At 36.5% G+C, this 24,570-nt stretch overlaps 1 long non-coding RNA gene across 3 annotated transcripts in view; it reads right to left on the reverse strand.

Moving 5' to 3' along the window:
• Positions 1–24,570, reverse strand: part of LOC112646564 (uncharacterized) — a 137,062-nt gene that overhangs the window by 69,994 nt on the left and 42,498 nt on the right. For all 3 annotated transcript variants that reach the window (XR_007410990.1, XR_007410989.1, XR_003127687.3), the window contains 2 exons: positions 7,375–7,569; positions 6,201–6,232 (listed from right to left, as the gene is read on the reverse strand). This is a non-coding gene — a long non-coding RNA (uncharacterized LOC112646564). The remainder of the gene's footprint in view (positions 1–6,200; positions 6,233–7,374; positions 7,570–24,570) is intronic.

Here is a 24,570-nt window from a genome sequence, read left to right on the forward strand (position 1 = left end):
AGATGGCTACCATATGGCTCTAGGTTTCACCTGATGGATAAATCTTTGTAATGTTAACATCCCCAGTTAAAGACAAGTGAATAAAAGACAAAATAACCTGCAGAAATAGATCAGATCTGAAAATCTGATGAATTTTCAACTGCACTAAGTAATAATAGATGCTGGCTTTAACTGGACAAGGATGAGAAGTTCCAGGCACATAACTAGAAGCTTTCCTTACATTCATCATATACACACTTTCAATTCTCACAAACAGTTTTGCCACCCTCCACTTAGCACGTACAAAAACCAACAAACCTTTGTCCCACTGCTAGAAGCCTGTAGTGACCAAGAGGATCAACTGTCTGAGAGGCACACATATTGGAAAAGTTCTGCCTAGGAAATTAGAGATTTCGCCATTTTACAGATGAGAACAACTGAGGATTAAGACATTAACCAACTTATTCAAGATCTCATAACTGATAAAGTGGCAAAGCTGACACTGATAACCAAGAAGTCACCAAACCTAGATTTTAATTGCTATGCTCCAGTGCCTGGCAGTGGAAAAATTTATCAAAAACCTTCCCATTGATTAATGAAAAATTAAAGAACAACTCCTACAATTCCCAGACTTCCCTAAAATCATGCCCTTTGAGAAAGCAAGGCAATTTATGATATTTTCTATTATTTAACTTATAAAACAGTACTACTGGCACTTCCCCAGCTCAGAAATCAGGCCAAGTTTTAAGACATGGGATTTGCCCTGAAATATCCTGTGGGGTCCTTCTCTGCTGAATTCTCCCAAATCCTTGTTTCTCTTAGTAAAATGTTAACAGCTTTGCCCCATATGAATCTAGCAACAGAAAAAATATATATAACTGATATATTCTGCAACAATAAAATTCATATGCAAAAGCTAATGCAAAATTTTAATTAAATTAGGGGCAACTGAATGGGTGTTATTTATTCAAAAGTCTCCTTTAAGTTAATCAGATACTAAAGAACAGACCCCGAAAGAATCATAGAAATAGAATGTACCCTCAAGTTATATCACAAGGAGAAAAAAAAAACCTCTCTCTGGATACAAAATTCAGGTTTATTTTATCTTAAATCAGACCAAGGGGATTTAGGTTGCTTTTTTAATCTACTTGTGCATAATGATCTCTCAGATTAATCATACTGTTTAATAGAATATTATTATTAATTAGACATGTCATTGCTTCAGGCAGAAAATTATTGGAAAGTATAAAGGCTTATATTCCAAAGGCTTATAAGAGAAAGATTTCCATTTCTCTCATCACACATCTCTTTCAGTTCCAATTCTCAGTGGAAATTCCTCAATGAATTCAGTCCTTGTAACACTAACATTTAGAAGTGTCTCCCATTTAAAAGATAGCTGAATGAGGGTTTGCCTTATAAGATATTTTGTTATTCATAAACCGATTACATTTTCTTAAAAGGGCATGTGGGTTCAGAAGAAAATCCATCAGTGTTGCCCAGATTTTTATCGCCATTCCATTACGGGTGTTAGAACTGGGGCATGGAGAAAAAACAATCACATCATTGATTTTATTCATCAGGATGCTATCCTAACAATGTTCTCATCTTCATCTGGTCATTGCTGCTTTTTCTTCATTCCCATAAGCCTAGAGTACGATATGTGCCACTTTAACCACACAGAAAAACTCTCAACCGTTCCCTGTTAGGCCAGGATTCCAGAAGGTTTTCTCAGATGCCCTTAGTAAACCTTTCTTTGGCTCCCACCCTAAGCCACTTGGAAGAAACTCCCAGAATCATGCCACTTTTCAGAGTTCCAGCATTAGATAAGGGTGCAGGCATCTTCAGTCCCCAAATTCTTCCTACCTATGATCTGGTCCGTTCATTCTCATCCTCTATCCTCCCCTTACTCTCTAGCCTCCTCACTCTGAGCATCTAAGCAAATGACTAAGCTTCCTATTACATAATGAAAAATAGAGACTTAGCAGAACCAAATTTCCTCAACTTCTGACATGTCTAACAATGAATTTTCCTAGCTGTACAATCTTCTCCTCACTGTATCCAGAATCTCATCAACATCATCTTTAGGAATCTCCCTCCATCAACTGCCTTACCTCCTCTGTGTCTTCATCCTGTCTCTTTTGACTCTTTCTTCTCCACTCAAATTATGTGGCTTATTGTTAAATATACCTGCAACATCAGCAACAAGAACTACAAACGAAACTCTCCCTTGACCCTTTTAACTCTCATCTTCCCTTCACAGCTAAGCTTCTTCAAAAAATTATGAAAAGAACATTATAGGCAAAGAGTATATGGTAGACTTTGAGATGGAAAACATCATAACCCATAAGAAAGGTAAACAAACATCTGAGTGGGTGAAGAATCATGAGCAAGTGGTAGGAAGACAGAAAATAGCTAAGTAACCTGGGGATCCCTGGTGGCTCAGCAGTTTAGTGCCTGCCTTCAGCCCAGGGCATGGTCCTGGAGTCCTGGGATGGAGTCCCATGTCGGGCTCCCTGCATGGAGCCTGCTTCTACCTCTGCCTGTGTCTCTGCCTCTCTCTCTCTCTCTCTCTCTCCCTCTCTCTGTGTGTGTGTGTGTGTGTCTCTCATGAATAAATAAATAAAATCTTAAAAAAAAAAAAGCTAAGTAACCCTGATCTTATGAGTCATGAAGGATTTTAGCCTACATCATGGATTTGAAGACTAAGACTGCATATATTACATACATGGTATATGTAAAAAATGTAGCTATTACTATTTTAAAATATATAACCCTGATTTTCTTCTAATTTCTTCTAATTCCCTAATTTCATTAGGGCACTTAATAGGCTATGACAGTGAGATATACAGAAGATATGTATAGCACAATCAACATGTACTACACATAAATACAAAAAAGAATGCAACTTGATCTGAAGCTCCTATTCTGACAAATAGAGGCTGTGTTTATACAGTGAGAAATTGGACTGCAAATTGTCAATTAAAGATAACTCCATCTCACAGGAAAACTTAATTCAAAAGCTGATCCTAGAGGCACCTGGGTGGCTCAGTCAGTTGAGCACCTGACTTTGGCCCAAGTCATGATCTCAGGTCCTGGGATCAAGCCCCATGTCAGGCTCTGTGCTCAGCAGGGAGTCTTTTTCTCTCTCCTCCCTCCCTCTGCTCCTGCTCTCTCACTGTAAGTAAATAAATAAAATCTTTTTTTAAAAAAAGTGATCCTGGACTGAATCCTAGAATGGAAAATAAAATGCTAAAAAGGACACCACTGGGAGAAATAAATGATGAAATTGAAATACGCACAGTAGAATACACAGAAGGAGTGCATCTATATTAAACTTCCCAATTTTGATAGAATTATGTCAGATATCCTTGTTCTTGAAAAATATACATAGAAAGACTGAGGTATAAAGAGGCATAGTTTGTAAAGCACACTCTCAAGTGATTCAGAAAACTGTTATCTAATATTGATAATTAGGTAACCTAATAAAACTTCTGTAAAGAAAGACAAAAAATGCTAAAGTATAAGCAGTAAATTGGTGTTTCTAAGTACACAGTATAGATGAATTCTTTGTACTATTTTTACAACATTTGGGGTTCAACAGCCAGACTTTGACTTGTCCTCTGGGCCCTCACTGCCCTGTAGCCTCCACAGGGATGCCTCCTTTTCCCTCCTGGCCCTACTCAAGTGGCTCTTGCTGAAGTCTTCAAGTCTTCCACAAGCTGGTGGAACTTGTGGTCTGTCCTGGCACTAGTGGCACCCATTGGGTTTCCCCATCTTTTCAGACTTGGCCTCATCTCAGACCTTGGTTCTTGTCTCTTGATAATACAAAAGAAGCTTTTGGGAGAAAAAATCCCTTTTCTCTCTTGACAAAGCCTGACAAGACTACAGCCTCACTCCAAATTCCCCAAAAACTTAATTTGAAGATCATAGCTGAGCCTTGAGTTGGTGGTTCTAATGTGAAACCTGTACTTCAAAGAAAAGGGGACAACCCATGCCATCCTGGTTTCCCTAACAAAATATTTTCTTAAGGATAATTCTTACCTATAGTATATCCATTTAAACAATTTAACTGCTCACAACTTTTATTTTCTACTTCCCTAGGTAGGAAAACCACAGTTAACACCGAGTATAAAACCCTGAAGATTTTGATAGTCACTGACTACAATTAAAAATGGTTATACTAAATATAAAATACAATGCTTAGGAAAAGAAACGGGTAAATTTTATATAGAGGGATTTTTGCAACTCTTTGATAAACTAAAAAATATGGCAATTCTTTATATACTTATAAAACCATAGCTAAAATTGCACCAAAGCAAAGCATAAAAAAACCATAGAGTCTTGGGATACCTAGCAGGTTCAATTGGTGGACCACGCGACTCCTGATCTTGAAGTCATGAGTTCAAGCCCGACTGTGGGTGCAGAGATTATGTTAAAAAAAATTGTACGGTTTTACAATGGGCCCTCCCTGCCTCATCTCGCAGACTCAATAATGGGATCAAGATGAAAATAATCAGGGTTGCCTGGGTAGATCAATCAGTTTAAGCGTCTGCCTTTGGCTCAGGTCATGATCCCAGAGTCCTGGGATCGAGACCACATTAGGCTCCCTGCCTAGCAAAGAATCTGCCTTTCCATCTGCCTCTCCCCCTGCTCATGCTCTCCCTCACTCTCACGCTCTCACTCTCAAATAAATAAAATCTTTTTTGAAAAAAGATGAAAATAATCATTTTCTGTATATATTAAGTAACCATGATGGTTGCAGATGTGTATGGAAATTTTCTAAAGGGTTCAACAATGATCCATAAATAGAAAGAATTTAAGGTGGTAAAATTACAAAGATACAAATAACAATGCTTGCCTATACTGGAACCATCTCCAACTTTCTCAGAGTGATGAGATATTTGTAAAGTTCTAATTTGTTTGGGTCCTGATTGGCTATGAAGCTACAAAAGGAACCTGGACAGTGGGAACCAGGGAAGCAGGAAGAGGACATCTCTTCAACACGCATAGGGTCTCTCACACCTCTGTACTCCCTCTTCTGATGATCATATACAGACCAGGATGTATTTTTTTAAGTGCCATTTTATGTTTACAAACCTCAGAGGCAAAGAGAAAACTAAGAAGGATTTAAAATCTTGCTAGTTTAGAATAACAAATTTTGGAATCATTGATTTCCCTGAAAAACAAAAACAAAAGGACCTTGCTTGATTTGTGTTAAGTATGCCATTAACATTGCTAGAAGGGGATTTATCCGTGTACAGGCTATAGAGGACTCTAGAAAAATGGAGTTAATGAAAGTATAAACTTTTACTTGTACTCCTTATTTACTTGAAACATTCCACAGCCTCTCTCTATATCCTACTTGTATGTGTAATTTTATTTAAATTTATTGAACATTTTTCTTATCAATAAAAGTAAGACCTGGATAATCTTACAGAGCAAATAAAAATTCTCTTCCTCTAAAACTAATGCCCAATATAAAGCAGTGCAACATTTTTTCATAAAGAACAAATTGTGAAAGTTTTTATTTTAAAAAACTTTTTATTATACTTTTGAGTGACTAGGAATAAAGGGCTAAAAGGAAAATTTTTTGGAGTTTTTAACATTATAATTCATCATGACTCAACAAATATATATTAAATCTATATTATACAAGAATAAGTATCTTAAATTACAAAGTAGACCCAAGCCTGTACCTTAATTAAACTTTACAGATCTACTCACATGTATTTTCTCATCTTTTTCTTTTACAAAAAAGCTCCCAGTTTTTGTACTCATACTATACCTGATCACAAGGTAACCGAAAGCACATTTGCTTTAATAACTTTTACACATTCATAAATATTTTTAAACCCCATAAATGTTTAACATTAGTATAGCATATCAAAGTACTGTTCTTTTTTCTGTAAATAAATCATTTCTAATCTAAAGAATTGAGGACTGGGGAGAGGTACACAAAGTTACAAAAATCCTTCTGGCCAGTGAATCAAAGGACATTCCCAGACATTCACTTCTCTTTCCAAATATGAAAAACATATTAAATGTATGTCTTATAATAAGATGTTTTCCTCATGCTTCCTTTGGGTAGTCTGCTTCGTACATTCTTCATCACATTGTACTATGGGATTGTTTCTCAATTTTGTCATTTTCCTCTCTACAAAAGATTGCCTGCTGGAAGGAAACCAGAACTGCTATGATATCCCTCTTCAATCAAGACTTACCTTGTTAAGTTCAGGCAAAAATTAGTTATAATCTAGAAGTGAGAAAAAATATATAAATTACACATATATATGCATGTATGCACCCATTATACTACTTCTAAAGAAAAACAGCTAACCCCCACTGTGTGTTTTGAAAAGAAGACAAGCTATGAAAATCAGACATAAGACATTCAACAGGATTGAAATGAACTGCTAAGACTGATAAATATTTTAGTTTTTCCCCCTAAACTCATGTCATCCACCTGTATTTACAATTAGGAGTGGAACGAGAGATTTTTCAAGCAAACCTTTCCTAACACTGCAAACGGCCATGGTACTTAAAGGAAGGGGTGCCAAATGACTTGTGTGTTTCTGAACAGCCATATCGCAAAAAAATAGTGCATGTGAGTGGCCATGTTGCTTATACTTGTGGCATGCAAATAGTGATACTAGTTACACTTGCATCTCACAAGTAAATCAAGCTCCCATTTACTCCTATGCCATCTTTCTCACGTCTTTTTGCCGTGTCTATCACCAAGCTATGCCAACCAATGAGGTCTGTAGCCGTCGATATTTTTTCTATATAAACATCCTCTTTTTGAATCAATCTTTTGCCACCTGCATGGCTCCACTTCACTTCCTTTTTGTCCTCTATTTCTAGAGAACAACTGCCACTGAAAACATGGTACTGAAGGAATCATTTGGCTCTATGTGCACATTTTAATTTCATGCCCTACAGGGGAGAGTCGTTATCAGCCTTAAACAAAAATTGACTCTTTAATGCTTTACTGTTTTACACAGTTTATCTTTAAAACAGTAGGGGAGGGAGTATAGGAGAGGGAGTATAGGGGCAACCCTCAAATCTGAATTTTTCAAGTATTTCCCCAACTGTATTTTTATGAAAATAAATTGAATTTGTCAGAGGTCTCCTTCACAATATAGCCTGTTGTTATCTCAATGCAGTGAGACCTACAGTGTTAAGCCAACCCTGTTACGATCTCAAGAGAAAAACATTCAGTTACTGATAACACAGATTTGGGTGACTTTTATAGCATGGTGTGTAATTTAAAGCTTGCATAACAAAAAGTACAAAAGCAGTATGGGGGGAGGGGAGAGCCAGTGGGAAGCAGTGAAGAATTAAACTTATTATCAGGAGAATATACGAATATGTATGGATGATTAGGACTGATCTTACCTATTACATGATTGTTTTCCTTTGACACAGGTTTTATTTTGTCATTAACACAAACAGTACTGAAACACTGGTCTTTTCCTTTCTCCTATACATGTATTAAAGGTCCACAATCATGAGTAAATAAAACGAGCTGGCTTGGTCACTGGTAACAGTAACTTCACAACACTTAATCCAGTAATTAAAACCTGTGATAACCTAGAGGAAAAAGGGATAAACACAGCTGAAGAGTAAGCTCCCAGAAGGTAAGAGAAACATAAAAAAATCATCCACTCATGGAAGTTTTTTAAACTGGAAAATTTTTTTATATTTTAAAAAGTGTACACAGAAGATCAAATATAACACTTCTTCCTATGAAGACTTTCATGAAAAATTAAATTTACAGCCCAGACTTTCCTGCCCCCTTGTGGAGAAATACAGAGTTCTCTATCAACATAAATATGATGGTTTTTTAAAAACCTGTAGCTAGGTTTTTCCATGGTATATGTTATTTACTGGCTTGGTTGGATTCTCTGATGTACAAAAAGCTTTACTAGTGGTTAAATATGATACCAAAATAAACAAAATCTAAGCAGCAACAAAAGAGAGCTCAATCAGGTGTTAGACTGTAATAAAACATCTAATTTGGGACAAAGTAAAAAACTGCAATGATTAGTTTTTAACATTTAGATATATAAATAAATGTTTTATTTAAGTTGAAAAAGAGAGCAGCTTTCAAAGCAGCCATCAAAAAGCTCTGACACTATTTCATCTCTTTACTCAGAGAATGGGTCATCATCAGCTCTCTGTGAGGAATGCCACTAAACACTGTCATCTGGGCAGGACCAGCCTTGCACACAGAACATATTAATCCCATTAGCAACTTCCGTAAAACCAGAATTCTCAAGTTGCTTAAGGTTGCTTTTAAAGAACTTTTTTCTAACTTGGTTTCAATAGACACAAGGAGACAGGGGCTAGAGGCTGTCAGCCCCACATTTAATGCCCACCCAGGTCCAACCAGTAGCCAAGTTAACATGGTGGTTTAAGCATAAATATCCTCTGGCCATGCGTAAGAAGATGCCAAAATTCATTGTATTTGTTGTATGTTCTATAGTTATCATGTGAGGGCACCTGAGTGGCTTAAGTCATTAGGCATCTGTCTTCAGCTCAGGTCGTGATCTCTGGGTCCTGGGATCAAGTCTCACATCCAGTTCTTTGCACATTGGAGGGTCTGCTTCTCTCTCTCCCTCTGCCCTTCTCTTTGCTTTGTACCCTCTCTCTCTCTAATAAATAAATAAATCTTTAAAAAAATAAAGTCATCATTTGGAAGGTGTTTCAGTAAAAATGAAAGGTTTTTAAAGTATTTTTATAAATTGGGGAAAGGAAAAATAATTCATTATAATAGATAAAATTATCATGGAAATGTGTCAAAATTTCTGAAAGGCAACATAATTTATCATAGATAGAACTTTTTCCCAAGTTACAGACCCTCAGATATTCACTGAGCATTCCCTAACCTGGTGCTAAGTATCAAGGCAACACAAAAGAAACATCAACCTTGATTCCCACCTTACAACACTAGATATTTCCTAAAGTACCAACCATGTAGAAGGGCTCAGTCTATTAGGGAAATGAGGTATATGCAGCAGTTGATCAACAAGGCCCCAAGAAGGCAAACCAGACAATAACAAATGGGCCAGAGAAGGGAGCTGAGCATCAGGGAATTCCTAAGGAATAAATAGGACCTAGAGAAATAGTGCCGATAGTGTAGAGGAAGAGAGAAACCTGTTCCATGCATCACAAACTAAGGATGGCTTACAGAAAGATGAAGTATGTTGGATTTAAAAACCTCCAAGTCATGGTACTCTAAGTAAAAGGTGTCTGTTGCAAAAAAGGGCTAGGCAGCTTGCACAGGTAGAATGGAACCAGAGAGCCAAATGCCTGAGTATGGATTTCATCAATGGGAAGCCATCATTGATGTTGAGGTAGGGTTTACTTATAACATTTCTGCAGATGACTGAAGTGAGTGCCTCCAGTTCCCTGAGAGTAGGGATGCTCAGGAAGAGACTCAGTCAGGCTGTTGCTAATGTGTTTCAGACTGAGCAAGAGGGTAGGCAATGAATCCACAAACTGGGTTGCTCAGCAGTTGAGTGTCTGCCTTCCGCTCAGGGCATGATCCTGGGATCCGGGATCGAGTCCCACATCGAGCTTCCTGTGGGGAGCCTGCTTCTCCTTCTGCCTGTGTCTCTGCCTCTCTCTCTTGCTCTGTGTGTGTGTGTGTCTCATGAATAAATAAATAATCTTTTTAAAATTTAATTAAGTAAGTACAGTGACTGGTTGACTCTAAGAAAAAACAAAACAAAAAAAATGCCTGAGGTTTAAATTCCACGGGGATGATAGAACATGGTACTGATGATAGAATCAAGAAATTGGGCAAATAGAAAATTCAAGTATTTTATATTCACTGCCATCTTGCAGGTAAGCTTTCAATGTTATCTAAGAGTGGCAATTTTCCCCCCAACTTTTGTTTAATCAACTTAAAGTTTTATCATAATTTGTTTTTTTTTTTCAAGTTTTTCAATCAGCCTTAAAAAAAGATTCCTTAGAGTTACAATCTTTGTTTCTATACACAAAATTTGAAAGTTTTGGGTGTCCTCAAAGTTGATCATCTATCATAATTAAATACCCACAAAATCACATTAACAATAATGCCAGTCATTTCCCAATACATCTTCATTTAAGCATTTATTGATAACCTCATTAATGCCCAGCACCATACTAAGTACTACTAGGAATTGAAAAATAAGGAGATCAGTCCCTAATCCGAAGCAATTTTTCTTCTATAACAGGAATAAGTACATAAACCATAAAATAAGGCAGAACATGATCAATGTTATCTTAAAGGGAATATGAATCAAAGAAAATCAGAGCAAATATACCATTTCAACTGGAAATCAGGCAGGAATATGTTCCAGATCAGGAAAATCAGAGAGCATGAATTTGATGATCTCCCCCAAACCTATATGCAAGATTCTCTGTGTCAATGAAGGAAAGCATACTGTAGGTTGAGGGAAAACTTGTTTTTTGTTTGTTGTGTTCTGTTTTAAGACAAGAAAGTAGGAAACCAAGAATTCTATTCAGGGTTCAAAACACTGTAGATTAATCATGAGAGATGAAACTGGAAAGGCAGGCAATGACCTTTACTGCAGTGTACTTTGATTGGCAGGTAAATGATTCCTACCTAAGTCCACAGGCAAGGACAGCCACTCCAGATTTCAAATGGAATTTTGGTATGATGGGATAGGACCTGTCGATAGCTCAGGAAATTCATGTTCTTTAGTACATTTAATCTGGCAATAATGTACTTGGGACAGGGGAAACAAACAAACGAGAAAAATGATTGCAATAGGTAAGGGGTAACAGAAAAACCATCATTGAAAGTAATCACTGTTAGAGTCATAGAACAATAATGAAAAAAAAATGAACTGGATAATCTACTGCCATGTTTCTACCAAATGCCTCCTACAATCTAGCAAATATGAGTGATGACCAGCAGAATTCCAGGAGCATTTAAATAAGTAGACACAAGCAGGATGCCTCCAGGCTACAGTTTCTCATTGGAATTCCCAATACCCAGGCTAATCTTCCAACAAAGCTGCCAAAATAAATGGATCAAACTTTATAGCAGAGTTCAAAATTGAGCTGGTGAGGCCAATCCATGAACATTTTAGTGAACTTTCAGTAGTGACTATCTCAGCCCAAACATTTTCTTTATTATCGTATTTTTTCTAAAAGAATATAAATCCTGTATATTGGTTAGAATACTACCCTTTCATGCTATTTGTCATTCTTCTCTCTTTGCAGCATTAAACCCAAACTGTGTGAGTGATCTACTTATTCCTGGTTACCCCCATGGCGGAGGCTACCCGTTTGATTCTTAATTATAACCTCGAACCAGACTCTTGCAATCATTATTAGACTCATGGGACAGTATCGATCTACAAACCCACAGTTAGTTTTTCTTTTTTTTTTTTTTTTTTCCACAGTTAGTTTTTCAAATGTAAATTTGCTGAATTATATACAGATAAAATCTCATCACAATGAACTGAACTGCAATAAAAAGATTTGGGCAAAGATCTGTATCTCAAGAAAGGGATGTTTTACCAATGCCATGATTTCCACAACTATGAAATTATTGCTAATCCTTAACATGAAACAATCCTTTCTTTTAAAAGTGGTCTATCTCCTCCCAGTAGAAAGGAAAAGAACATTTTCTTTTGGTCTTTTATTCTTCATTAGGAAATTACCCTTAAAAAATATATATTTCTAAATAAATAAAAATTTTTTTAAAAAAAGGGATCTCTGGGTGGAGCAGCAGTTTGGCGCCTGCCTTTGGCCCAGGGCGCGATCCTGGAGACCCAGGATCAAATCCCACGTCGGGCTCCCGGTGCATGGAACCTGCTTCTCCCTCTGCCTATGTCTCTGCCTCTCTCTCTCTCTCTCTGTGTGACTATCATAAATAAATAAAAATTTAAATATATATATATATTTCTATGAAATTGAGGTAGAAATTTCAGATCAGTTAAAATTAAAGAATCAGTCATTCATTTTTCCCTTATGAAATTAGCAAATATGTGTAATTTTTAGTGATAATTACTGGCTTTAGGAAAGGTGTGGAAGTATGAACTGGTACGTACTTTCTGGAGAGTCAGTTGATAATAAAGCCTAAATTGTTAAAATGTGTATCCTATTTAATTAAACAACTACAGATCTTGAAATTCATCCCAAGAATAAAGAAATAATACACGTAAAAATTTAGCTTCCAGGATGTTCACTATAATGCCATTTGTAATAACATAAAATTGAATACTACCTAAATATCAAAAATATCTAATCATTATATCCATATAATACCAGGCAATTATTGAAAATGATGCCATCATAACAATTACTGAAATCCAGGTTATAAAACAGTACAGGAGGACTCTACTTTTGTAAAATGTACATATTTTAAAACACTGAATAAAACTATAAAAAACTGAAATCATAGTGGTGGTTTTCCCTGGTGGTAGATTCATAGGTTTGTTTTGTTTTGTTTTGTTTTTAATTTTATATATATGTCCATTACTTCTAAATGCTCTTTAATGAAAAATTATTTTAATGGTAAGAAGGAAAGTACAAAAAACTACCCCTCAGCTGCCTTTTCCTCATATATCCTACCCTTACAAATAAACCCACCTAAAGACTCATGCCACCAAAAAAACCCAAAATACAAAAACAAACACAGCACAACAGAAAAGTAATCCAGTGCCACTTTCTAATTTCTCCTGCTAAATTCAGAGTACTAATTTTCATTGCTTATTCACCAAAGTCTATCTTTATAGTTTCTATTGATTAGCGTCATAATCTCTATACATGTACTATTTATGACAAATCCTAATACAGACACATACACACAAAGTAACTTGGATTGCTCATGTTTACTAAATGGAAGTGACTTAATATCTGCTTGTCAAATCTGGATAGATATGTCACTAATGAGCAAAAACAATGGTCATAATTTCATAAATTTTACTTGTCACATGAGAAATACCAAAAAATTATTTGAGACTATGAGTTTTTCTTTTAGACTTTAACCTAAAGAGCTCATCCTAATGATGCCCCTGGTGGCAGGTAACATTTAATTTTTCTCTGTGTCATTGAAAAAGAATTAGATGTAAAACTCAGGTAAGAGATTAATATTTCACACCCTGAGGCTAAATACTTCAACATGAATATTCATAAAGGCCTATTCTGAGTGAAATCTCATGTGAGTGTAGCTTTCAAATGCTTGAATATTTTACATAGTTCAGAGTCTGGGCATTCCATAGAGAAAGACAAGAATTTCACTAACTATCAGGCTATTAATTACAGGTCTAAATTTGCAACTATGACAAAATGCTTTTCTTATCGACACACACACCATATTCCTGTAGCCTCTTTCCCAAAGTCTGAACATGGCTTTCTTTTTCCTTGGTCTCTTCTTATTGGTGATGAAGGTTAAGTGTTGATGATCACTAGGATTAGAAAATCAGTTACTCCCTGGGGCTACAGATGCCTATGCGTCCTCTGTCAGTTCTAAAGGGATTGGTGGAGAGGGAATAGAAAGGCAATATGGGCAGGACCATCTTGACACTAGTTGTATTCACTTTACTGTAGCCCCCATCCCTATGGTAAAAGGTTCTAGATGAGTGTCCCATCTCATCCTCTAATGACAACACTGTTCTTGGTCCCTGGTAGTACTTTCCAATTTACAGAAAAGGAAAACAAAAGGAATTGCTCAAAGAACTCTTAAGCCTTGTGGCACAAAGCCTCAACTTAGATAGACATAAACTGAGGTAGGGAGATGGGAGGTAGCCCCCATCCCTATGGTAAAAGGTTCTAGATGAGTGTCCCATCTCATCCTCTAATGACAACACTGTTCTTGGTCCCTGGTAGTACTTTCCAATTTACAGAAAAGGAAAACAAAAGGAATTGCTCAAAGAACTCTTAAGCCTTGTGGCACAAAGCCTCAACTTAGATAGACATAAACTGAGGTAGGGAGATGGGTAGGGAGATACCAAAGACAGAACTGAAGAGATAAAGATATAAAAGTAAAAATAATGAGCTGTCTGGCCAAACAACTACTGAGTTTACTAAGAAATCATACTATCTAATAAATGCCTTAGAGGAGTAAACCAAAGAGGAAGATCATTTAGTGTGGTATCTCAATCAATGAAGTAATAGAATAAAATTTAATCAACGTAAAATGTAGGCCTAGGCTAACACATCTAGGATTTTGTAGAATGTTTCCCAGAAGGAAAGGGTTTTTCCTTCTGAATGACAACAAAAAAATGGCAGTGCAAATCAGTTGATAATATTATTTATGGAATTATTCTGCCTTGAGTCTCATCGTCATACTATATGACCAAATACATCGACTATCTGAAGATGACTCCTACATTTAAAACCTGAGATGCTGTTTCCTCCCTTCTCACATCAGACAAGTAAGCACTCAATGCACAGCTGCCCTTCCATTTGTGTTCCCATCCCTCTGCCATCTCAACTACATAAAAATTCTGTGTCACCATACATGCAAGTGTTTAGGTAAATAAATTTCAGCAAGTGGCCGACAGTCAAGTGGCAAAGCTAACATGCCTCCTCTCAGGAAAGTTCCTTGAGCCCTGAGCTCCATCTGTTTCCTGCTAATTGTGATGTCCCCATGGTACATCCCACACAGAGCAGATAGCATTGTGGTTCTGATATCATATAAGGACCTAGACACAGAATCATGAGGTAACTTAAAAACAGAGGAAAGCAGATCAAAGCACAGGACTAGGGTAAAGTAGAGGTTTACAATCATTCAGTGAACATTTACAATGTCTCTACTACAGGCCAAGTTCCAGAGGTGCAACACTGAGTATTCACCCATCATCAAATAAGAGATGATGTGAACATGTAAAGTGATTATGCTAGAATAAAAGTAAAAGCAAGGTCCAAGTGGAAGGTATAGCAGACAAAAAAAAAAAAAAAAAAGCTAAGCAAAGCAAACAAACTAGAAACTAGTGTTTCAGTTTAACTGATTTTAAAGTACGTAACAATGAGAGACTCCTAACTCTGGGAAACGAACTAGGGTTGGTAGAAACGGAGGTAGGCGGGGGGTGGGGGTGACTGGGTGACAGGCACTGAGGGGGCACTTGATGGGATGAGCACTGGGTGTTATTCTATATGTTGGCAAATTGAACACCAATAAAAGATTAATTAAGTAAGTAAGTAAAATACGTAACAATTGAGAACTATAATCCAAGATAATCTGAACACAGAAAGTGAAAGGATGGGGAAAAGTGAGAAATACACTACTTCAAAAAAACAAAGAAAGAAAAGAAATATGCTACAATTCTTATTTTGTACATAAGTAATAAATATAGAATAATTTTAGGCACTGAAGGAAAATATAAATTAAAATGTTACTATTAAAAAACACTACAGAATTGAGCTGCCGGGCTGGTGCAGGTGGTGGAATGTGCAACTCTTGATCTCAGGATCATGAGTTTGAGTCTCCTGTTGGGTGTAGAGCCCACTTAAAAAAAATAAAAATAAAAACACTATAGAATTTATATATAATCCCTAAAATATCATAAAAAGTGGAGCAGGAAAAAGTAAAAGAAAAAAGTTTAAAACTCTACAAAGGAAAAGGTAAAAATGAAACAAGGAAGCATGATAAATTGGGGGGAAAAGTTCAGGGGTGCCTGCGTAGCTCAGTTGGTTAAGTGTCTGCCTTCAGCTCAGGTCATGATCTCAGGATCCTGGGATCAAGCCCCACATTAGGCTCTCTGCTCAGTGAGAGCCTTCACCCTCTCCCTCTGCTCCTACTCCCCATTCATGCTTTCTCACTCTCAAGTAAACAAATAAAATCTTTTTTAAATAAAGTTAAGATGGCAATTAGAAGACTTGGGGCACCTGGGTGGCTCAGATCATAATCCCAGGGTCCTGGATAGAGCCAGCCCCAGGCTGGGCTCCCTGCCCAGTGGTGGAGTAGTGGGGGAGGTCTGCTTCTCCCTCTCTCTCTGCCCCTCCTCCGCCACTCATACACTCACTCTCTGGAATAAATAAATAAAATCTAAAAAAAAAAAGGCAGTTAGAAGACTAAATTTGTTTATAACTACACATATAAATAAGTTAAATGACTTCTGCTTTAAAAAATAGAAACTTTCAAGCCAGGTTAAAAATCCAGCTAGATCTAAATGAGATATACCTAAAATAAACTTTCATAAGCAGACTGGGAAAAAACAAAAATAAAAAGATACTCCAAGTGACTTAAGTAAGATAGAAGTATATTTCTTCTTCACATCATTCTCCCTGCCACAGAGCCTTCACATCTGTGGCAAAGTCTTTAGTTCTGCCTTGAGAGATTTTCCCCCAGATCTTGGCCCAACCTTCTTGTCATCCAAGACATGGATAAAATATGACACTATCCTCACCCAGGAAGGCCTTTCTGACCACTAATTCTAAAATATACAATCATCTGTATTTTATTTTCTTCGTAAACTTTGTTGTTAATTTCTTGATTTTTTTTTAATCTTATCATACTGGAACATAAGCTCCATAAGAGGAAGGACCTTTACTGTCTTCCATCTCCTTTTGGAAGAGGAAGGAAGTTCTTAATAAGCCAGTTTCGCTCATTTTTTTTCTTTAGAAAACAGAAAAACCAGTATTCAATGATTTCTACTCTTTATTTCCTTTCTTCCACTTAGTTTTAACTCTCTTTTCCTAGTTAATATGTTGAAAAGTAGAAGTTTCTTGGTAAGGACTTTGGATTGAGACTTTTCTTTTATAATATAGGCATTTAGTAACATAAATTTCCTCTAGCACTACTTTGTCACAGCAACCCATTATTTTATGCTTTCATTTCCATTTAGTGAAAAATACTTTCTAAGCTTCCTTTGATTTCTTTGACAGATGGTTTTCTCAGAAGTATATTGTTTAATTTCTGAATATTTGAGGGTTTTTCACACTTGTTAGATTTCGACATTAATTCCAATGAAGTCAGAGAACATATTTTGTATAATTTATATCCTTTTAAATTTTAGACTTGTTTTATAGACCATAAAAATGGTCTATCTTGGTAAATATTTTATATTTACCAGAGAAAATATGTATTTTTTTGTTGGGTAGAGTTTCCTATGAATGTCAACTAGGTAAAAGTCGGGTGAGGTTACCAAATCTTCTTTGTCCTTTCTTAGTTCTCCCCTTGTTCTATCAACGATTAAGAGAGGTGATGAAATCTCTATTTGTCTATTCTCCAGCATTTCTCTCAGTTTTTGCTTAATGTATGTTAAAGAGTTGTTACTAGGTATGTAAACACTTAGAATTGTTCTATCCTCTTGATTAATTGACCCCTTTATCATTTTATTTATGCAATAGTTCTTTACCCTTGGTAATCTTTTCTCAGAAAACTACTAATCATAATGATCAGGAGAAAAAGAGAGAAAATATAAATTATCAATATCAGGAATAAGAGTGATATCACTAGAGATCCTACAGAAAAGAAAAGAATAAAAAATATAAACTTTAAGGCAATAAATTCAACAACCTTGATGGACAGATTTCTTGAAAGACACTAAAGCTCACTCAAAAAGAAACAAACCTTAATAACCTATTAAGTCTATTGAGAAATTGTATATGTAATTAAAATCTTTCCCATAAAGAACACTCCAGGCTGAGATAGTTTCAATGCTGAATTCTATCAAACACTTAAAGAAACACTATGAATTCTACACAAATTCTTCAGCAAACTGAAAAAAAAGGGATCTTTCCCAACACATTTTATGAGGCTAAAATTACCAATTCCAAAATCAGACAAAATCATGACAAGAAGACAGTATAAACCAACATTCTTCCTGAGCATAGATAGGAAAAAAATATTTAATATTATAACATATCAGATATAAAAATGCATAAAATGAGTAATATAGCATGACCAAATGGATTTTAAACAGGAATGCAAGGTTGGGTTAATATTCAGATATCAATTGATATAATTCACAATGTAACGAAATAAAAAAAGGCCTGTGATTATCTCAGTAGATGGGAGAAAAAGCATTTGACAAAACTTAAACTCCATTCTTGATAAAACCTCTCAGCAAACCAGTAATAGAAGAGAATTTTCCCAGCCTGATAAAGGACATGTAAACTTTTATTTGCCAGCACAGTTAATAGTAAAAGACAGAATACATTCTCCCTAAAACCAGGAACAAAATAAAGATGCCCAACCTCACTTCCTTTTTTTATTGAAGTTTGATTCACCAACATATAGAATAACACCCAGTGCTCATCCCATCAAGTGCCCCCCTCAGTGCCCATCACCCACTTACTCCATCCTCCTACCCACCTCCCCTTCCACTACCCTTTGTTTCCCAGAGTTAGAAGTCTCTCATGTTTTGTCACCCTCTCTAAATTTTCCCACTCATCTTCCCTCCTTTCCCTTATAATCCCTTTCACTATTTCTTATATTCCCCATATAAGTGAAACCATATGATGACTGTCCTTCTCCGATTGACTTACTTCACTAGGCATGATACCCTCCAGTTCCATCCACATTGAAGCAAATGATGGATATTTGTCCTTTCTAATGGCTGAGTAATATTCCATTGTGTGTGTGTGTGTGTGTGTGTGTGTGTGTATACACACCACATCTTTATTCATTTATCCATTCATCTGTTGAAGGACTTCAAAGGCTCCTTCCACAGTTTGGCTATTGTGGAAATTGCTGCTATCAACACTAGAGTGCAGGTGTCCCGGCATTTTACTGCATCTGTATCTCTGGGGTAAATATCCAGTAGTGCAGATGCTGGGTCATAGGGTAGCTCTATTTTTAACCCTTTGAGAAACCTCCAAACTGTTTTCCAGAGTGGCTTATGCCAGTTTGCATTCCCACCAGCAAGAGTGCAAGAGGGTTCCCCTTCTCTACATCCTCTCCAACATTTTTGTTTCCTGTCTTGTTAATTTTCACCATTCTCACTGGTGTAAGGTGGTATCTCATTTACCAACCTCACCACTTCTATTCAACATTATACTAATGGGTTTTAACCAGTGAATAAAGCAAGAAAAAGAAATAAAAGGCATCCAAATAGCAAAGTGTAAGTAAAACTGTACTCAGAGACAACACTGTCACTTACGTAGGATCCTACAGATTCTACTTAATAAAAGAAAAAAAGCAACTAGAACTAATAAGTATGTTTAATATGATCATAGGATTCAAATTCAATATATAAAAGTGAGTTGTATATCTATATGCTAACAAGGGAAAATACTGGAAAATGAAATCAACAATACCAATTACAGTAACATCAAAAAGTAACACATAAATTTTAAAAACAGGGATACGATTATAGAAGAGTACATTATGAGAAAAATCAAAGGCCTAAATAAGTGAAGTGATATACCAGAAGACTCAATATTAATAGGTCAATTATCCCCAAGTTCATCTATAGATTCAACACAATCCCAATGAAAATTCCAGCAAACATTTTGAAGAAATAATACAATGAAATATAATAATGAATCTTGTTAGTGCCCAGATTATGGTAATGAAATACTATTTCCTACCAAAAGAAAACAGTGCTCCTTGGAGAAATAATTGACTCTGAGTCTTTGGCCAGAAATAAATAAAATGAGCTTGAATGTTTTGTTATTCCACACAGCAGGAAAGCTATCAAAGATTACTAGTGTCCTGCCCTGCCAAAATGACTGAGGAGCCAATTTAAAGGGCCTCCCTGTGGTCAAACCTGGAAGAACTCAAGCCTCAGTAAGGATTGAAACCTATCAAGTATATTCTAATCCATGAATTTGTGACAATTTTTTAACCACCTTCAGAAAATAAGGATTCATAATCTTAAAAAAAGATAAACAACAAATGAATTGAAAATTTATTCTATTTTTTTCAAGATTTTATTTTTAAGTAATCTCTACAGCCAATATGGGGCTTGAATTCACAACCCAGAGATAGAGAGTCTCACCCTCCATCAACTGAGCCAGTCAGGCAAGCCATGCTACCTTTCTAATTTGAAACCAACAGAATGAGGTGAGGGGTGTAGTGTCTCTTAATACATGAAAGTGTCTCCTTAAAAATGTATATCCAACTAATTAGGAGAGAAAACAAACTGGAAGAGAAATACTAAATGCTAAACCAAAGGCAAAATAAATTGAAATGAACTAAAACAATAAATGATTTCAAATAATCTATTAATATAACAAAGTATGGGCCCAGGATCCCAAAATATAGGGACAAGCTTTACAAAAAGAAACATCTTCTAAGACTGCTAGAAAAGTATGAAAGCAAAGTAATAAGGTCTGTGAAATATGTGCCACATATAGAATATGTAGTCTTACTGGGTAGTCTAATAATCCTTAAATTAGGAGAGCAACTCATACTCTAATAGAGACCATAAATCATTTACAATGAGTATAAATAAAACAGATATAAGAGGGCAGGGCTTAGTGTATACTATTGTTGACATGTTAAGCAGTTAGAACATAAAGTGTATATGGAAGGAGGATGTGGGAGTCACAAGTGAGGTACCAGAGAAATAAAAGCCTGGGGACACCTGGGTAGCTCAGTCAGCTGAGCTAAGCATTTGCCTTCAGCTCAGGTCCCAGGGTTCTGGGATCAAGCCCTATGTCTGGCTCTGTTCAGCAAGGAGTCTGTTTGTCCCTCTCCCTTGTCCCTCCCTCTACGTGTGCTCTCTCTCTCTCTAGTACTCTCTCACTCTCAAATAAATAAAATCTAAAACAGTAAAAGAGGGGATCCCTGGGTGGCTCAGCTGTTTAGCACCTGCTTTCGGCCCAGGGTGTGATCCTAGAGTCCCGGGATCAAGTCCCTGAGATCCGGGATCGAGTCCCACATTAGGCTCCCTGCATGGAGCCTGCTTTTCTCTCTGCCTGTGTCTCTGCCTCTCTCAATCTCTCTCTTTCTCTCTCTGTCTCTCTCTATGTCTCTCATGAATAAATAAAATTTTTTAAAATAATAAAAATAAATAAATGAAACAATAAAAGAAATGAAGGCCTGATAAACCACCCATGGTGAGATATCTGTACTAGACAAAAGCACTGAAGAAGGGAGCCTTGAGACAGATAATCACAACTTTACCAAACAGACTAGATGAAAGCAGGAAACTAGGACGATTGGAAATGCCAAGTAAGGAGCAGCAAAAAGCAAAATTGGTAGGCAGGATGGGCAGTGATAGAAATGGTAAGAAAAGAGAATGAGATGCCATTGTATTCATCCAACATTTGCCAAAAGCCTACCAACTATCTTCCTAGTCTCATGGATGAGTTCCTTAGAACAACAACAGCCAGTTGTTATCATCTGGGGCCACAACTCAGTGAAATGGAAGACACTGCAAACAAAGGGGAACTGGAAGAGTGACATGACATTAATGAGGGATTTTGATGTTAAAGGAATGTTCAAGGATATAAGATTGGTTTGGGTGTTTTTTGGTTTTTGGTTTTTTGTATTCTCAGTTTCTTTTAGCTCAAAAGGAGTAGCCATATTGTCAACTGTATGTTTGAATTCCATATCTATATTACTAATGATAAAGTAGCTTGCTATTTCTAACTGAAAGCTAGGGAGAATGAGGGTTATTAGTATATAGTTTTGCTACTGTTATATTTTAATATTATATTTTTAAGACCAAACAGAACAGGAAAAATAAAAACCCTTAGATGCTCCAACTTGTGATTCAGATCTTTGTGAAAGAGAAGTCCACTACCCCCACAAGCATGCCTACTAAAGTCCATCATGTCATGAGAAAAACACATTAGAAAAATACGTGAGCATTTTATTAATCATCCAAGATTTTTTGAAAATGCAGTGACAGAGGTTGTAGTCACTTTCCTTTGAACATGTGCTGACTTCTGCTGTCTGATGTTCTCATTTGTCAGGTTTCTTAACGTTCCTCTTAATACAGTGTCTTTATTTAGCTCTCCCAAAGGAATATCAGCAATTTCTGGGAGCCGGAGGAAAACTTTGTCAATTCTGCATAATGACCAAAACAGAGTGATTGAATCACTTAATTGAAGCTCTGTAGTTTGTAATGTGATGCATATTAGGGCCTGCTCACTGTGAAAAGGAAACAGTGGGTGGGTGTTCAAGTAAACAGTAAGAACAGTGAACCAAGTCTTTTTGTCTTTGTTTGCTTTATTTGTCTGAAGCTTACACAATCCACAAGGGATTCCCTCCTCAACTCTGTAATAACGGAAGGGTGACGGGAGAAAAATAGGAAGGAAAAAAAGTGTAACTAAAACAGAAGCACATAAAAGCCTTGCACGTAGATAGAGTTTTATAATCCTATAATAATTTTTATTAGCTCACAAAACTGCCACCATTCCTGACTTCCTGTTACCTGTTGGTAACACAGCAAAGCTGCAGCTGAAGAAGGTACAGACTGCAGTTAGAGGATGTGCGGTGCCAATGCCTAAGTCAGATTTTCCCGTGTGGCTAGCGACTATCCCAGCAGTCTACTAGTATGTCCTTATTTGACTGGTGTAGGAAATGTCCCAATGCTGTCTAAGCAATGTGGGTCAAGATCACAGCTTCAAGTCACCTACCCACCTAGACAGCTACCCTTGCTCTTGGCCTATGAAGAAATTACTGCGTCCTTTGGAAGAAGTGGGGGAGGGATGTGGGGAGGTGGTTTCTGACTCTGGATGCCATTCAACAATCCCTCCAAACCAAAAAGATTACACTTTATCATCTACTACAGCTTCAATCCATATTACTCAATACAATTTAAGAATCTAGCTAGGAGCAGTAATTGAAACTTAGAGGAGATATTTAATATAGTAGAAATTCTATTTAATTCAGAGTTGGTTGTTGACAGGTTAACTTTTTAAAAAATTCAATGGTTAAAGTACAATTTTTAAAACCTATAATAAACATTTTATTTCACCTTAAAATGTAAATACTCATCTAATAAAATTCGTTTAAGGATGGAAAACTATTTTTCAATGTAGCTCCTCCATGTTTACGTACCATATTGTTGACTACTTCCAGTTCAGGCTGTGATCCAATATACTGTAAAGGGGCATTTTTTTGGCCACAACATGAACAATTTTTGCCTCTGGATTTGCTTTTATCTTTTCCTTCATGTTCAGCTCCATCTTTTGTTTTGGCATGTATGACTTTTTTTTTTTAATTACTTAATGAGAGACACAGAGAGAGGCAGAGACAAAGGCAGAGGGAGAAGCAGGCTCCCAGCGGGCAGCCCAATGTGGGACTGGATCCCAGGACCCCAGGATCATGACCTGAGCCAAAGGCAGACCCTCAATCACTGAGCAAACCCAGATGTACGTATAATTTCTACATCATTCACGATTTCACTTTCCAACAAATGGTCATGCTTAATCTTCTGTTGTATACAATCTTACTTTAAAAAAAATCACTAGAACCCTTGGTTTGTTTGAAATGAACTAATAAACCAGATCCTCTGTTCTTGAACACTTGGATTTTCTGCGGGAGTTGTCAAGTTCAATCCAATTTCCTGAGATGCAGTGTAAGCTGAACTGGGAACTATTCTACTCCAATATTCTAAGTACTATCTAATATGTTGTTGACTCTTAATTTTATTGTCACTACATTTTTACCTTCAAGTGTTTTCAAAATAAAAGGTCAAAAATTTTCACTTGTCTTACTCTACATATATCTTAGAAATATTCAACCCACCACTGATTAGATCAATGATGTTACTGTATCTGCCAAGGAACAGTAAGATATTTCTATCCCCCACCTGGTCCTAAAAATTGGGATGTAAAGGACTGATAGCTAAACAAACATAGATTTTTTTTTTCAGGCACAGTTCATTGTTTTTTGTTGTTGTTGTTTTTGTTTTTTGTTTTTTAATATACAACTTCATAAAAAACAGACTCTTTGTCCAGAGTTCAGTCACATCTTATTTTGTGAGTTGTAGTAAGCCAGTAAAGACAAATAATTCATACTTCCAAATGCTCTAGGATTTGCTGGTCAATAACCTCAAGTGGTAATTTTTAAGCGCCAGGCAAAAGCCATTGCTATATTGTTTCCTTCCATCTTGATGACACAGACTCTACTTTCAGGTCATTGTTTTTATAAGCAACACCTTCCACTTTGGGACAGTTTATCAATATTGTAAAATATTCATCTGCAAATTATTTTGATAAGTGATTCACTCACCTGTAGATTACTAATCAACAAGTCATTCAATTGATATTTTCTTCCTTCTACTGCCCACTAAGTGGACATCCTGATTTTTTCTCCACCATCCAAGCCATCTATTATTTGCTATAAAATATCAACAAGGGGGCATCTTAGTGGCTCAGTTAGGTCTGACTGGTCATAATCTCAGCATCCTGGGATGGACCCCACAGCCCAGCAGGCTCTGTGCTCATTGGGGAGTCTGCTTTTCCTTTTTCCTCTCCCCCCACAACTCCCCCTGCTAGTGTTCTCCCTTTTTCTCTCTTAAAGTTTCTTAAACTAAAATTTTAATTTAAAAAATAAATACTAACAGGACTTTCTTTCAGTGTAAGTCCACCTACTGGAGTAGAAAACTCTTTTCTTGCATGAGCTGCACTTAAAATACATTGTCTATGATTTCCAGTTTGCTCAAAGCATAGCAAGAATATAGACACTTTCTCATCAGTCTAAGAACAGGATGCTTTCAGAGTTAT

Source organism: Canis lupus, chromosome 5, assembly GCF_003254725.2.
Source record: "Canis lupus dingo isolate Sandy chromosome 5, ASM325472v2, whole genome shotgun sequence".
NCBI classification, from domain to species: domain Eukaryota; kingdom Metazoa; phylum Chordata; class Mammalia; order Carnivora; family Canidae; genus Canis; species Canis lupus.